Below are 17,245 nucleotides of genomic sequence, written 5' to 3'. Positions count from 1 at the left end.
TCCCAGGGTACTCACACCGCAGGAATGCACTCAAGACATCTGTCCTTTTTCCCTATTTGGGGGTTTTCTGAGATGTGGCATTAAGACAGAGATGGAAATCTGAATGATGAATTTTTGGGTGGAAATGAAATTTTAGTAGGGTCTTGTATCAACCCCCACCCTCCTCCCCAAGCTGACCTAGACCTTCTAAATAGAGGTTTGTCCTCCGGAGCCCTTGATGCTTCTGTGCTAGGCTCCCCAACCTTTTGCCATTTTCCTCCTGGAGCAGCATAGGCAGGCTGATGTGGCAGCTACATCACGAGGGCCCAGCACCCCCTCCTGTGCCCAGCCCTGTGGGAGCTGCATGTGTTAGGAGTAGATTTTACCTTGAGATCAGCTCCTGTTGCCTCATAAGCCCTAGGCCTCTAGGGACCCACAGGACTGAGCTTAAATTCTTCCCTCTCCAAAACTGGAAGATTCCTGGCAATACTGGGGAAGGATTTTCAATTTTTGTCTCCTGCTTTTTTTTAATAGTAAATGGATGGAAAATACAGAAAACCCTGTGCTCAGCAAAAACCTCCCTCCATAGGAAATAGCTGGAAACCACGTTCCAGGATAAATAGCAGGCCAGCTTAGGTGTTTCTTGGAGCCTCTGGCTTGGTTGCATAATGCCTGATGGCCCAGCCCAGGCGAGCTGGCACCTGGAGCCTGGCAAGCCCCGTTCACTCTGTAAGCCCCCTGCCCTAGGCTAATCAGGCCCCTGGGAAGGCCCAGGCTTTCTCTGTGCTTAACACTTGTCTACTTAACACCGACTCCTCCCTGTGCCCCTTCTCCCCTGCCCCCTGACTCCTTTTTCATGGAAAAACAACAGTTTCCATGATGAGCTCAGTGTGGAGGCAGCAAGAGAACCTGTCTGGGCCTTTGCTTCTCCATTGGAGGGGTGTGGATTAAGTGACCTGTGGTTTTCAGTTGGAGCCAACATTCCATAATTCTATGGTTTTCACTTGGAGGAAAGCTTCCCCTTGTTCATGAGTCTGCAGACCGTGACTGAGGGGGGAGGTTTCTAGGCAGAGCCATCAGGCCCCCTGCTATTTGGCTATGACTAACCCTGGGCTCTCTCCCACCTAGCAACGACACACACATACACACTGGATATCAAGCAAACATGTCCCACATGGGTTTCCTTCTTTCTTTCATTCATCCACCCGTCCATTCATCTGTCTACCCACTCATTCACTTATTTATTCATTTGTTCCATGAATGATCATTGAACACCCAGTAGGTCTTGGAGACACAGAGGCGATGGGCTCCCCTCCCTGCCCTTGAACTCACAGACTGGTGGGGCAGGAGCAGCATGGAGATCAAGCATGACAGTGCTGAGTGCTAAGGCCTAGGGCAGTGGTCTGGCAGGGGACTGGGATGACAAGACATTCCCCCAGCATCTGGAACATATCTCCATCTCCTCAACTTACACTCAATCACTTCATACCCAAAGTGTAGGCATATTCCTGTGAAGTGCTGTAAGCACTTTGGAGGTAATTTCTTCGATCCTGTGCTAAGGTGTGTTGGCCAAGGTCATAAAGAGCAAACAGTGGGGAAGCTGGAACCAAACCCAGGAGCCCTGAATGTTATCAAGCTGGTGATTCTTATTTTGACAACAGCACACAAAAGTTAGCAAGGCTGTAAAATAAGATGGGGCAAGAAAAGCACTCAGGCCTTACTGTCGAATTCCAGTGCCGGTGTCGTCATCTACTTCGACTTCCTCTTGGTAGGCAAGGAAACTGAGGCATAGGTTGTTCACGTCATCTGCCCAGTGTTCCCCAGCTAGGAAGAGGCTGAGGTAGGATACATCCCAGGTCTCCTGACTCCAATCTGGTCTCTGGCGGGCTCTGGTTCAGGCACACTGCTGTAATTGCTTACATCCCCACTCCCTAGAACTTTGCCAGGGAGGTCTTAAATCAGACTGCCTGGCTACAGCAAATGCTGCTGTGCTAGCAGACGGGGGTGAGCTCATCCCCTGAGGTGACGTGGCGGCAATGTGGTGGCAGCCTGGGCTTCTGCTCCCGTCTGAAATCATGGATGAAAATAGATCGCCTGTGGTCTATTGATACCCAATACTCTATCATCAGATTGGGGAAGTCAATTAAGTGTCTGGGAATTGCACTGAGGCCAGAGACCAGTGGCTAACAGGAACAGGGCCATGGTTCCCCTTTCACCACTCCTCTGAAGCCAGAGGCTGCAGGCTGCACCTAGCCGGTCTGCAGGCAGCATTAGGTGGCTCCCTGGGAATGGTGACGAGAGGCTAGCTCTCCAGTCTGAAGACTCAGATTGCAAAAACATCTGGTCTGTCTGGAGAATGCACAGGAAACAGCTCAGGATGGGAGGACTCTGGGATTGCCCTAGAACTTCCTGTGGGCAAAGGGGCAGAGGCCAGGGGACAGGGCTAGTATGAGTCAGGAGCGACTGTGGCTGGTTCCAAATGAGACCTCAGAGACACTGGTTAATGTTCACACCAGGGCAGAGGACTGAGTGCCCAGGGGAATGCAAACTCCTTTCCTGCCACATGTGAAACACAGGAACGTGGACCTTCTCCTCTCCAGCTCGATGCTGACCTGGGCCAACCAACAAGAGCCAGAAGACCAAGTTGTCCTAGCCTCAAGCCCTGCTCTGGCTGCAGCCAAACTGTGCCCCTTCCCTAAGAGAGTCTGGCCCTCCGTGGACTTTATGTGTAATGTAGGCCACCTCATTACTAGCCAGCTGTCCTTCCACCTTGCCTCCTTGTCCTTCCTCTTTTCAGGCACCTGAGTTCCAACTTTCCTTGGCTGGGTGATGGTAACTATTATACCACAGGGATAATATGCTGGACCACAGGTTTTCAACTTGGGAATTCAACATCAGAATCACCTGAAGGGCTTGTTGAAAGAGTACTGGGCTCCACCCTGAGTTTCTGACTTGGTAGGTCTGAGGTGGGGCCTGAGAATCTGAATTTCTAATAAATCTCAAGGAAATGCTGATGCTGCTGGTCCAGGGAACCTTACTTTGAGAAGCACTGTGCTAGGCATGGCTGGATGAGGAGGGGTCAGCCTGAGCTAACATAGCCAGGGAAGGCCTCCCTGCCAGCCATGCAAGAGTCTAGGAGTTCCTACAATCTTCTGTGCCACAGGAATCACAGCAGTATGTGAAGCCTGTGGAGCCCTTCCCAGAACGATGTTTTTAAATGCATCAAAACAATACACATAGGGTTACATAGGAAAATAATTATATTGAAATCCAGCTCAACCCACGGACCCCTTGACTGAGGACCCCTGGGGAAGAGGGAATGGCAAGTGCAAAGTCCCTGGTGTAGAAATGAACTTGGCAATTTGGAGGGAAAGATGCCCGGGGGCTGAGATCAGTGGGTGGAGGGGAGTGAAGCAAGGGCTAGATCCTGGCGGGCCTGCACCAGGGGAGGCTTTAGTGTGTATTCCCACTGTGCCAGAAGCTACTGCGGCTTTTAAACAGGGCAGTGTGGTGAGCAGATTTTAAAAATTCTAAAAGATCGCTTTGGCTGCTGGCTGGAGAATGGGATGTTAGGGGGACAACAGAGAAGGCAAGAGACCCATGAGGGAATGTTGCAGGCCTCTGGGTGATACATAGAACGGGGGTCCTGGACTCAGAGCTGGGAGAGGTGCATGCGAAGTCGAGAGGGATCTTGGAGGTATAACTGAGTGGGTTACCTAAGTATGCATTGGACACAGGGCCGAGGAAGGGAGGACTGGATTCGTGGGGAGAGCTTAGTGCTGACTTACTAACTAACTCACCATGTGTTTTTGGACCAATCGCTTCCCCTCTGTGGTCCTCAGGCGCTAGTGGGTAAAAGGAGGGGGTTGGACTAAGCTCTAATTGTCCCCGAGTCTGCAAGGGTCCAGTGCGGGACCGGCGAACCCTCTGGCTAGAAGGGCTGTTTGCCGGGGGGTGGGATGATGCCCACCGACCGCCGCAGGCGCCCCTCTGGCTGCCCAGTCGCTCCGCCCGAGGGGGAGGGGGGGCGGCAGCGTGGGGAGGGGACGGCCGTCGCGCGGTGCCCTCCCCGTCGCCGCAGCCAGGTGGCGAGGCGCCTCCGTCCGGCTGCCAGCGGCGGCTCCGCGGGCCCGGCAGCGCCCGCCCGGGGCATGAGGACCCGCGGGAGCCCTGCGGCCGCGGCGGGCGGAGCCGGCGCCCTCTTCCTTCCCCTCGTCCTCCGGGCAGAGAGGCTGGAAAAAAGGGACGGGCAGAGGGGCGGACGGCGGCGGGCCGGCTCCGCGACGCTCAAGAGGAAAAGCGGCCACCCCCTCAGCCTCCCGCCCCTGCTCGCTGGGTCCGGAGCTCCCGAAGCCTGGAGGAAGGGACTCCCTCCACCCGCTGGACACCTGTTGGTTCCCTGCAGGAAAAATGCTTTTTCCCTCCCCACTCCCACCATCCCTTATTCCACTTGGAGCTCCCTGAAATTGCAGACTGGAGACTGGCTCTGGGAAGCTCCGTCATTTAGTCAGTCAACAAACTATTGAAAAACTGCTCCTTGCTGGCCCTGGACTGGGCCCTGGGGACTACCCAGATTAGGACCCAGTCCCTGTCCTTGAAAGGGCAGCCACTCCAGTGGTAGAGACAAAGATAGAGAGTAACATGAAATGGGCACCCACTGTTTGCCAAGTCTTTGAAACACATTGTTTCTAATTCTTATGCTAAAGCCACAAGATAAGTAGTAGTATCCCCATTTTAGGGAAGAGCAAATGAACTCTATACACTGTAGACTAAAATAATAGATGGACAAAATTTACATTTACAGTCTATAAAACCCACAAGAGGTGAATATCTTAGAATATACAAAGATCTACAAAACCCACCAGAATGGCTACAATTAAAAAGACTGAAAATGTCAAGGGTTGGCAAGGGCAAGGGGCAACTGGAATTTTCATACACTAGTAGGAGTATAAATTGGTACAAACAGTTTAGGGAAACGTTCAGCAGTTCCCATTAAAACTAAACGTGCAAAATCCCCATGATGCAGCAATCTCATGTTGCAGGGAACCCTGAGCATTTTCCTATTGTTAAACCTTTTCCTTTTTTTCTGCTCGAGAAACCATTTTAGAAGTTTTATGCTTGACTGTCTTAATAGCAAACTCTGGCTCCTGCAACTTAGCTTGCCTACTTCCTGCACCTGCCTGTATCCATGTGCTAATAGGAGACAACAACAGTCTCACACTGCCCTATGGTCTGGATGCAAATTAGGCTCCAGAGCTGACCAATGGACTGTGTCCCATAATCAGCCAATACAGATTAGCAGGACTGCATCCCTCATTTACATAAGAGGACCTAAATGGGAACTTGGGTGGGAAGTTAGGGTGGGAATTTTGGCTATATAAGACTGCCTCTTTCCTTCGTTCAGGGAGACACTGGTCTAGGAATCTTCACTCCCTGGTGATGATCTAGCTTGCAAGCAAAAAGGCGCTGTAACACTGAGCAAAGAGCTGTAACACCAAGTAAAGAGCTGTAAAACTGCCACTCTGATGCTGGTCTTGGATTCCTCTGTGCAGTCTCCCCCACAGCACTCAACAGAACTGAGGAGCACTTATATTCTCCAAGAGATATGTTCAAGGATGTTTATAATGACCACAAACTGGAAACAACCCAAATGTCCACCACCAACAATAATGGCAAGTAAGTTCTGGTTTAACCATGCAATGGAACACTATGTAGCAATGGAAAAGAATGCAATAACATAGATGAATCTCATAGACATAATTTTAAATGTGAGAAGCCAGATACAAAAGAGAATATACCTTATGGTTCTATGTATACAAGGTGATAGAGTTTGGATATATTGTCCCCCCAAAGTTCATGTTGAACTCTGATCCCCAGCTTGTCAGTGTTGAGAGCTGTTTGGGTCATGGGGGCAGATCCTTCATGAGAACATTAATGCCTTCCCTGGGGGGTGCTGGTGCCGGTAGAGAGTGAGTCCTCACTCTGTTAGTTCTGAAGAGCCAGTTGCCTAAAGGACCATGGCACATCCCCTTGCTCTCTCTTGCTTCCTCTCACCATATGATCTGCTTGTACCCATGAGGCTGCGCACGGGCTATTCCGCCATGAGTAGAAGCAGCCTGAGGCCTGCACCAGATGCCACTGTCCCAGAATTGCAGCCAAATAAACCTCCTTTCTTTGTAAATTACCCAGCCTCGGGCTGTTCTGTTATAGCAACACAAATGGACTAATACAGAAAATTGGTACTGGGAGTGGGGCAGTATACTAATACAGATACCTGAAATTGCAGAAGCAGCTTTAGCACTGGGTAATGGGCAAAGGCTGGAGGAATTTGGAGGACTCAGAAGAAGACAAAAAGATGAGGGAAAGTTTTGAATTTCTTAGAGATTGGTTAAATGGTTGCGACCAGAGTGCTGACGGGAATGTAGACAGTAAAAGCCACGCTGATAGGGTCTCAGATAGAAATGAGGAATGGGTCGGGAATTAGACAAAAGATAACCCTTGCTACACCATAGCAAGGAACTTGGCTACATTGTGTCCATGCCCTCGGACTTTGTGGAAGGTAGGGCTTAAGGGTTGTGAATCAGAATATTTGGCAGAGGAAATTTCTAAACAGCAAAGCATTCAGACAGCTGCATGGCTACTTGTAACAGCTTTCACTCAGTTATGGCAGCAAAGACATGAAGAGAAGCCGGAATTTATAATTAAAAGGGAAGCAGAGTGTAAAGATTTGGAAAATTTTCAGTCTGGCCATGTGTTAGAGAATGAGACTTTTCAGGAGAAAAACCAATGGTGCAGCAGAGGGGTTGGTTGCTAAATACATTAATGAGGCTATGAGGCAGCCAGGTGCTAGCTGATAGCCAAGACAATGAGAGAAAGGCCCTGAAGGCATTTTGGAAGACTCCCAGGCTGCTGGAACAGCCTTGCCTTAAGTGGCCCCAAGTGTGGTTTGTGCCTCAGACCTGGAGAGCAAAAGCCAGAAATCTTGGTGGTGTCCACGTGGTGTTAAGTCTGAAGGCAGCCAGAGGCATGGTAGCCTCCACCCAGATTTCAGAGGACTTATGGAAAAGCCTGGAGCCCCAGGCAGAGACCTGCCTCAGGGGCAGAGCCACTGCAGAGGTCATCTACTAGAGCAATGCAGAGCAGAAATGTGGGGTGGGAGCCCCCACAGAGAGCCCCCTCCAGGGCAATTCCTACTAGAACCACGGAAGCAGGGCTGCTGCCTGGACCCCAGAACTACAGGGCCATTGGCAATGTGCAGTGCCTGCCTGGAAAAGCTGCAGGCACCAATGCAGCCCAGTGGGCTGCTTCTGGCAGAGCCGTGGGGGTGGGGGCTGCCTGATACTTTGGGGGCCCAAATTCCCGCCTGTGCCCAGGATGGAGGACTTGGAGTCAAAGGAGATTATATTGGAGCTTTAAGATTTAACGTCTGTCCTGGGTTTCAGACTTGTTTGGAGCCTGTTTCTCCTTTCTTCTGGCCTATTCCTCCCCTTTGGAATGAGAATGTGCACCCAATGTCTGTTCCACGACTGTATCTTGGAAGTAGATAAATTTGTTTTTGATTTTTCAGGTTCACAGCTAGAAGGAGTTTTGCCTTTGGTCTCAGATGAGACTTTGGACTTTGAACTTTTAAGTTGGTGCTGGAACAAGCTAAGACTTTTGGGACAATTGGGATGGGATGATTGTATTTTGTTTGTGAGAGGGACATGAGTTTTGGGGGACCAGAAGCAGAATGATGGAGTTTGGATATGTTGTCCCCTCAAAGCTCATACTGAAATCTGGTCCCCAACTTGGCAGCATTGGGAGCTGTTTAGGTCATGGGGGTGGATGACTCATGAATGGATTAATGCCCTCCCTGGGGGGAGGAGGCTGAGCTCTTGTTCTGTTAGTTTCCAGGAGAGCTGGTTGTTTCAAGGACCCTGGCACCTTCCCCCTCTATTCCCCCTCTCTCCCTTGTCATGTGATCTGCTGCACCCGCAGGCTGCCTGCCATGAGTAGAGGCAGCCTGAGGCTTGTTAGGTTCGGCTAGAGGAGAAACGGGAGAGAGAGACCCAAGCCAGGTGTTATTTCAGCCAAAAGCTTTATTCCACTGATGTGGAGACTGAACCAGATCGGTTCCCCCGAACCAAGGAAAGCAGGAGGTTTATAAGACTTTTAGGGAGGGTTCTGGCAGAATAATGGGCAATTTCGAAATCAGTGGTACACAAGGTGACACAGCCCTTGCGGTCTGATAACATCTGGTCGGTTAGAGCATAAGCTTCTGAAGCATTTCTTCCAGCCCAGCCCAATTGCCTTAAGCTGGCCATGAGGCCTAGTAACGCCCGTGCCAGATACTGCTGTCCCAGAGTTGTGAGCCAAATAAACCTCTTTTCTTTAAAAATTACCCAGTCTCAGGTGTTCTGTTATAGCAGCACAAAAAAGGACTAATACACAAGGGTGCTTCAAAAAGTACATGGAAGCGTTTGTATTATCTTTTAATGTTATCTTTCCTTTAGCTTTTTGAAGTACCCACGTATGAACACTTAGAACAAGGAAACTGATCTAAGGTGGTAAAGGGCAGAGTACTGGTTAGCTTGAGAGGTTAGTTACTGACTGGAAGGGACACAAGAGCTTTTGGGGAGGCTGGAACGCTCTAAATCTTGACCTGGGTGGTGGTCACCCAGGTGTGTACATGTGTAGAAGTGAATCAAGCTCCATGCTGAAGATCCGTGCACTGAATGTGGGTTATATCTCAATTCAAACAAAGCAAATCAAAGAGCTCCTGCCAATCAACAGGGAAACGATAGGAAATACAGATGCTCAATGGGCACAGGACATAAACTGGCAATTCACAGAAAGATAAATCCTGGTAGCTAACACATATTTGAAAAGATGCTCAATCTTATTAGTAATTAGACAAATATACATTGAAACAAGACACTACTTTACACCTATCAGATTAGCAAAGCATGGGGTACCATGCATTGGCCGGGATGTGGGAGGTAAGAGGTGGGAAATGGCGCATAGCCATGTGCCAGCAGCCCCTAGTGATATAAAGCCAGTGCACACCTTGAAACCCAGAGTTCCAACTCTCACTGCTCGTGCGGGTCAGCAAGGGAACTTGTCTGATGACATGTTCACTGTGGTGTTATTTATAGGAGTGCTGAGTTGAAATCAACCTTGGTGTTCATTGGGGACAGGGGATAAGTAAAATGTGTTGGGGACATGCTATGGTATGCTATGCAGCAGTTAGAAGCAACAAGCTTCTAATAGCAGTATGTGCATAGATGACTCTAAAAAATTATAGTCACATGAAACAGGTAAGAAACAGAAGTAATTTACAGCATAATACCATGTATGTAAGTTACCCACCCACACACACAACAACTCTGAGCATTGTATGAGGATACGTACATATTGGAAGGCATACATTCCCCATCCAAGTTGGTGCATAAGTGGGCGGGAGGTGAGTGAGCAGAATGACAGTAAAGGTTGGGGATGAAGGAGAAATAAAGTAAAATAAAATATAACCCAGCTGTTCTACTTAAAAACAGAAATGAAAGTATATGTCTACACCAAGATTTGTATACGGATGTTCATAGCAGCTTTGGTTATAATAGCCAAAAACTGGAAACAACCCAAATGTCCCTCGATGGGTATATGGATGAATGAATTGTGGTATAACCATACAATAGAATGCACTCAGCAATAGAAAGGAAAAATCTTCAATACACTCAACAATATAGATGTCTCTCAAAATAATTATGCTAAATGAATGAATCCAGACCGTTTCATTCCATTTATGTAGAAAATGCAAGTTAATCTACAAAGACAGAAAGCAGATGAGTGGTTGCCTCCAGAGAAGGAGAGGAGAGAGGTGGGAGGGAGGGACTACCAGGGGACAGGAGGAAACTTTTGGGGTGATGAATATGTTCATTATCTTGATTATGGTGATGGTTTCTCATGCATATACCTATACCCAAACTCATCAAATTTTACACTTTAAATATGTGCAGTTTATTGTGTGTCAAGTAAAGCCATAAAATCAAAATAAGAGGAGGGCTTTGCATTAACTAATGGCGATAACATACCTTAAACTAAAGGGTCTAATTTGCCCTTTTTATTTTTTATTTATTATTTTTTTTTAAAAGGGAGGAATTTTTTATTTTATTTTTTTTTATTTTATTTTTTTGTCGTTTTTTCATGACCGGCACTCGGCCAGTGAGTGCACCAGTCAGTCCTATATAGGATCCGAACCCGCGGCGGGAGCGTCGCCGCGCTGCCAGCGCAGCACTCTACCAAGTGCGCCATGGGCTCGGCCCTAATTTGCCCTTTTTAAACTAAAGGATATGAGTACCTTTCTGTACCTGAAATTAATAACCAACAACAACAAAGAACCAAAATAAGACGGTGAAATGACTTGCCCAGGCCTCATGGCTGAGACGCTGACTCCTAGAGCCACACTCTGAGGCGCAAGCTTGTATTAGTTCAAGGTGCTCTACAGGCACCAGTGCAAGAGAAATTACTGTACTTTGTGGGGAGAGTGGTGACTATATTCACCTAACCCTTAGGGGCTATCCATGGGAAAGGCACCAGGGACTCAGAGACCAGGGACAAGGCTCTCTCTAGGCCTTCTGCATCCAGCCTGGTAGAGAGACACTTGGACTGGTGGTCACAATGTTGCGTGAAGTCAGGGAGGGCTTCCTGTAGGAGATGATGCTTGAGTTCACACAAGTGTTTGGCCCAGAGCAAGCCTTCACTAAGTGTTATCTATTTATTATTACTGCTCCCCATGACATTAGAGAAAGGAGAGCAGACAGGAAGAGGGTGTTCTGGGCAGAGGGAGCTGCACCATCAAAGGCGGGGCATGTTGGTAAGAGCCACAGATGATTTGGCTTGGCTGTGACAAGAGAGTGGGGCAAAGTACAGTATAAGTCTTTTCAGAGCTGGTTGATATCATCCTGAAAGCAAGCCTCCTGGACGACACGGGGGAATGGGACCATCTGGGGTCGGGGTGATAGAGGGCTCAGAGAATACTGGGAGCTCCCCCAACTATAAGATTTGGCCTAGAGCTTTGCATGGTTGACCTGGAGTTTCAAGATTAACCTTAAATAAGTGCCTCCCATCTTCAACCCTGCTGAGTCTAATCTGCATGCAGATGGCTTTAATCCATCAAGAAGGGGTATCCTTACTGGGCCTCTTTGCCTGCCTGACACATAGTAGGAAATTAATAAATATTATGTTCCTGTCTTTTGCCTTCTTCCTTTCCCAGGACCCTCCCAGCCTCTGCCCAATACCCACCCACAGGGCCACTGTCCTTACCAGGCTATGACCAGAAAGTGGGCAGGCAGGGCTGGGCCGGGCCAGGTGGACCCTGTGTCCTAGGAATGGCCAAGCAAAACCAGCAGGGACAGGCACCCCCTGGGCCTGATGGAGGTGGGGAGCCTGCTCCTGATGCTCAGCCATGAAAAAGGCCCGTTGTGGGGTTTTGGGGAGAGAATATATTTATTTTGTTTCCTGAGCTGTGTGAACAGTCATTGTGCCGCCTGGATTGAGAGGGCTGTGTGTGGCTGGGGAGGGATTACGTCCCCCTCCCAGGTGGTATGATATGAAAAGGCCCCTTTCAGCCAGGGCCTTGCTGACACAGGCGGCCCCAGGCTCCTGCGTTGTCCCTGGGGTGCAGCGCCTGGGGCCAGGGGTGTGTGTGTGGGGGGGGGGGAGCAGCCATTTTAGACGTGTTCCCTGAGGGCCCTACGCGCCTTCAGATAGGGTCCCTCGGGCTGCTCACCTCAGAGGAAGAGATGACCAATGGGGTGGTGTGGGACACAGGACAGCCATTTGGTCCCAGCCTCATTTTCTCTGAGGGCCTCACATTTAGAATTGTGCTGTTATCTTTGAGGGAGGTTTCACATCCAGCCACAGAGATCAGCTGACGGAGATCTTCACCAGACAACTTTAAATTCATGTTTGTTGCTGGGCCACCTTGCCTATGGGCCTCTGAATTAATGTTTATATAATCCCTATGATATTTTGTGAATAGCACAATTATGTTTCATTATGTTTGGTGTGAGTGAGTATGTGTGTGTGTGTTTGTGTGTAGAGTGCTAATTTGTTCACAGAAAATGTTTTAAACACTCCCTGATTTTTGTAATCCCATTTTGACATTTCTTTACTTTTCAGTACTCTGGGATTTTCTGGGCCTCAGAGGGACCTTGGCACAAGGAGCCTGTGTCCTGAGCGTTTCTGGGCATAAGGGGTGGATGCAGGCAGGCAGGGTGCTGCGTCCCAGCAGCCGTGGGCAGGGGGAGGGGCTGAATCCTGGCCAGGCATTCCCAGGAGTGGGCAGCGAGGCTGGGAAGGGGGTCCTTCCTTGAAACTGTCTGCTTCCCAGATGCTCAGGCCTCTGGTAGGGAACATGAAGTTCAAGTGCTTGCTGGGCTATTCCCTGCCTCTCCCTGGGCTTGCCACCCACCAGCCCCACCCCTCCTAGCACCCTCCCCATCCCCCTCAGTTCTCTACCACTCTATGCTCACAATGTCTGCCTGGTCCCACTAGCAGAACCTGTCTGACCCCAAGTGTGATGGGCTATGAAGTCCCAGAGCCCCCAGCTGCCACGATATCTTTATCTTAGTGAGAGGGTAGCTCACAATTGCTCTCCTGCCCATCGGCCACTCTCTGCCTTCTGGGTCCAGCTCTGCCTCTGCCTAATTGAGAGACCTCAGGAAGTCACTGAACCTTGGTTTTCCCAACTGCACAATGGGAGACTGCACTGGTTGGCCTTCAAGGGCCCTCTCAGTTCAGATTTTCTGTGAGTCCTGAAATTTGAGTGCAGGCATAACGGGGGTCAAACTAAAAACTTTTACATGGGCACCTGGTCATGCTGGGGTGCAGGTGGCTTTTAGATCCATGCTCCTGGGGAGGTTGAAGGTGTTTGGCTAATGTAGAGCCAAGCTAAGGAGGAAGGGAGTTGGGAGAGGGCTGCATGTGTTGGGGAGGGGCTTGGCTCTGGGGAGCTCTGAGCTCCCAGCTGTCTGTTGTAAAACAGAGGTCTCCTCCTGGAGGAGAAAGAACACCATTTGCTCTCCAACAAGGCCTCCAAGGCCCCTGATGGGAGGCATTTCTGTGTGCCGGGATGGCCCAGCTCTTGCTCCTGGTCATGATCTTGTACTCACTGGTGAAAGGAAGGGGGGTGAGGGGTGGAGTGTGGTCTGTGAGAGGCCCGGAACCCCAGGCTGGGTGTGGCTTAAACCCTGGTAGATGCGTATGCCAGTGGCCTTCACTGAGATGGGACATTACTTGGGCTTTGGGAACAGAGCTCTGGTTTCCCTGGAACATGATCTACTCATCCCAGAGTGAGCTGAGATGTTCTGGGAAGGATGGAAGGATGGATGCATAGATAAGATTAAGCTGATCTGAGAGAGGAATCTCTGATGACTTTTTCACACGAACTGAGTGAGTCTGGAAGGGAGAGCTGCAGGCTGGGGCTGTGGGAAGGAGATGGAGGTTCGGCATGGAGGAGAGTGGGGGCCAGGGAAGGATGACTTAGGTTAAAACCTGTTGAGTTTGAAGCAATGGAAGGGGAGCCAAGCAGAAACATCTGGCTTGCAGCTGGAGCTCAGAAGAGGGACCCTTGTCAAGGTGGGGAATGTAGATGTGGAAATTTCATACACAGAGATGATAGTGAAAGTTCCGTGAATGGGTCAGTTCTCAAAGGAGAGACATTAAAGTGAGAGGAGAAGAATGAGGGCAGGAACTTGGGGAGGTTCATGGTTAAGGAGCTGATGAAGTACTGTCAGCGAGGGGCCAGTGGGGAGAGAAGCGTGCAGCCTCCTGAGGACCACGGGAGGGCGAGGCTTCGGGAATTTGATCATAGCAGGTCGTGTGGAGCTTGCAGAGCAGGCAAGCTGGGGAAAGCAGATTGGATTTCCCTCTGGTGAGTCCTGGGGGAGAATTTTGGTGGACTGTTGGCAAGGGGAAGTCATGGTTGAAGGTATTAAGGAAGGATTGTCTAACTACCATTTGCAACAACATGGATGGACTTAGAGAAAATTATACTAAGTGAAACAAGTCGGGCACAGAAAGAGAAATGTCACATGCTCTCACTTATGTGTGGGAGCTATAAATAAATAAATAAATAAATATACAAACAAATAAAGGTGGGGGGAAAAGGCACAGCAATCACAACAATTCCTTGAACTTGTTAAGACAAGTGAACAGATATGATGGGGGAGGGGTGGGGGAAAGAGGAACAGGTAAAGGAACACAAAAATCAACTACAATGTATATTGAGAAATTAAAAAAAAAAAAAAAAAGGAGGGATTGTCTATGTGCCTGAAGACAAACAGGAATGTTTTTTTGTCTCTAGCTTACATATTGTGCTTTTCAGTGGTGAAATATTGATTCTGTACATCCAGCACATTCACCAACTACAGTCATATTGCCTGAAATGTCTAAAAAGGATTCCATCAGGACAGGGTCCCCTGAAATAGAATGTATGCTCTATCATGTACCATCGTCATTTACTAGTGATAGCATGGTGCCTTGGAAAGAGCCCTGTGCTATATGGAAGATCTGGTTTCTGGTCCTGGCTCTAGAGCTAACCAAGTGGGTTACTTAGCCAGATCACTCAACCAGAGCTCTTCATCCATACATCAGTGAGGCACTTATAACTCCTTATCATGTATTGCTGTTCACAGTGGACTCCCCCTAAATGTTACCTTGCATGTAGTAGCTGCTCAATGAATACATTTGTTGAGGGGATAGCTAGATGAATGGGTAAGTGGATGAGTGACAAATTCTGGAGCCCAGTTCCCATCTACAAACCAAGCGATATGAAGCCAAGCTACTCTAAAGTTTCCTCTCACTTCAAATCATCTATGACTATGCTCTTCTGATCATGAGCAGAGTTCCTTCAAAGTTGCTTAGAATCAGCACACCTGGGCTGACTAGGCTTTTGCAGATGATTCCATTTAATATTCCTGAGGGTACAGACTGGGCCATTTATTGTCACATCTCCACAGCCTTTCCTCTGTGATCAGTGATAGGATCTTAGGAGATTAATACTAAGCATTCCTTAAATGAAAAAGAAATCATTTCCAATTATACTCTGATTCCCTAGATACATGTTTAAGGATACATAGCATGTGGTTCTCATGGTAGACAACATGCCACAGTGTTTGCCAGCTATTTGAAGATTATCCTCGATGACAGGACAGGATATGTCCCTGTGGCCAGTTTCTGCTGTGACATCTGCATGTGGCTTTGCAGCTTTAGGTTCGGGCTTGTCCTTACATTCATCCACCCATCAGCACAGCACTGGGAAGCATCACGTTTGGGTGCCTGCCACAGTGTAAACGAGAAGCTGACAATCTGGAAAGTATCCAGGGTCAAGTGGCCAGATGGTGAAGCGTCTGGAATGTCATAAATGAGGAGTATTTAAAAGAACGGATGGTATTCACCAGAAGAGAGGGAGATGCGATAGCAGCCTGTGAATACTTAAAGCGTTGTCATAAGGAGTGTTGTCCCAGATAACTTGGACTAGTTTGGTTTTTTCCCTGCATGTGCCTCCTGAGAACAGTCCTGCCACTGGTGGATGTAAGTTATAGGGAGGCCGATTTCAGCTCAGGCTAAGAACTTACATTTTTTTCAACTGATTTATAAGAACATGGAATTGACTTCCCAGTGTGGTAGAAAATAGATGACCATTGCCAGGACTGAAGGAAAGAGGATTGCATGGGCTGGGTGGTTGGACTAGGGGACTTCTCAGGTCTCTTCCAGCACAGAGATTCCAGAATCCAAAATAATTTAGCACACTGGTATAAAGAGAAAGTTCTTTGCTTTGTCAATTTAGAAACCGTCCACTGGTCTCCACTGCGGTTCATCTAATTCCTGGCTGGTCTCCTCTAAACACATTTCTCTATTCAGTGGTTTTGGCCTCCCAACTGAAATGACTATAAGTCTCTCTCCCGTGTCTTTAAAAAAAAACAAAACCCAAACCAAAAACATAAAAGATATATATATATTTTTCCTAATAAAGAGCTTAGGAGGTCTCAGGAAGACTGTACCCAAATGGAGAAGTTTTATAAGAAATTAACAAACAAACAATAAACCTTCAAGCCAAAATTGTACATGGCAGTGAAGGCCACCCCCCACCAAAATTCAGTTTGCCTGACTGTCTAGAAAATAGAGCTTCGTCTGCCTCCAAGATCTCTTCAGGAACCATGAATTTGCCTGATCCAAGACTGGACCTGTTAAATTCAAATCTGGGAACAGGGAGGTGGGAAACCCTCTGAAGCTCAAACCTCCTGGGGGGGGACAGAGGAGAAATTTGGTCTCCATGGCAACCAGGGCCCCAATCTTAGCAACCTCCTTTCCACCTGGGGCCAAGTCTTCCAACAGCAGGGACTGAGTCTGGGGTTCACACTCTGGGGCCTCCTATCTGGTGTTTGATGATGTCAGTGGAGCCTCTGATGGAGTGATTTTCTTGGAATTATGCAGAGTACGCCCATAAAATAGAAACTAATCTATCAGCTGCAAGGCTTAAAATAAAAAGTGCTTCACAACCACTTTATGTGTGACAACGTCACTGCCAACCAGAATGTAGCCGTCGGCTCCCCCACCCTGGGTTCTATCGGGTTTTCTTTTCATAAACTGTCAGAGACAGAATGGCTCTAAGGGATCGTCCAAGCCCCTCATTTTACAGATGAGGTTTCGTTTGAAGCTTAGTTCCAAGCGGGCTTGGCGTCCAACAGGAAAGCGTTAACATTTTCCAGAAGCAGCCGTCGCCTCTCAGCTGAAGGCTGGTTTAACATGAAAGTCCACGTCTTGTTTCAATTAGCTCTGGTGCTCTGGGCAGGATGACTGTGAGCGCGGGGGAGGACGTGATGTCACTGCAGACCCCCAGGTAAAAGCCGCGGGACATGACGGCAGTCGCCAGCAGAGCCCTCTCTAGCTTAGTCGGCATTGGAGGGAGCAGTGGGGCTGCTGCTTCCGGAGCAGCTGGTTCTAGGTGGCAGCTACGGTCATCAGGGGTCACTACGCGAGAGGCACCTCAGTGGCGCAGCTCAGGTAGAGACGGGAGCGTCTCTCCGCCAGGTTGGGTAACAGACGCAAGGGCGCCACCTACTGGCCGTGGAGATCAGGGACGCTGCCTGTTTGGATCCACTGTGGGCACAGGTCTGTCTAGCCAAATTTGCTGGGCAACGTTTCCAAGGGCTTGAGCCATTGGAAGAGGAGCCTTTTCTCTAGCCACATCCCCAACACCCTGCACCAACACTAGCTCCTCCACCTG

Source organism: Cynocephalus volans, chromosome 3, assembly GCF_027409185.1.
Source record: "Cynocephalus volans isolate mCynVol1 chromosome 3, mCynVol1.pri, whole genome shotgun sequence".
Lineage (NCBI taxonomy): Eukaryota > Metazoa > Chordata > Mammalia > Dermoptera > Cynocephalidae > Cynocephalus > Cynocephalus volans.
Note: the sequence above shows the minus strand (reverse complement) of the source record.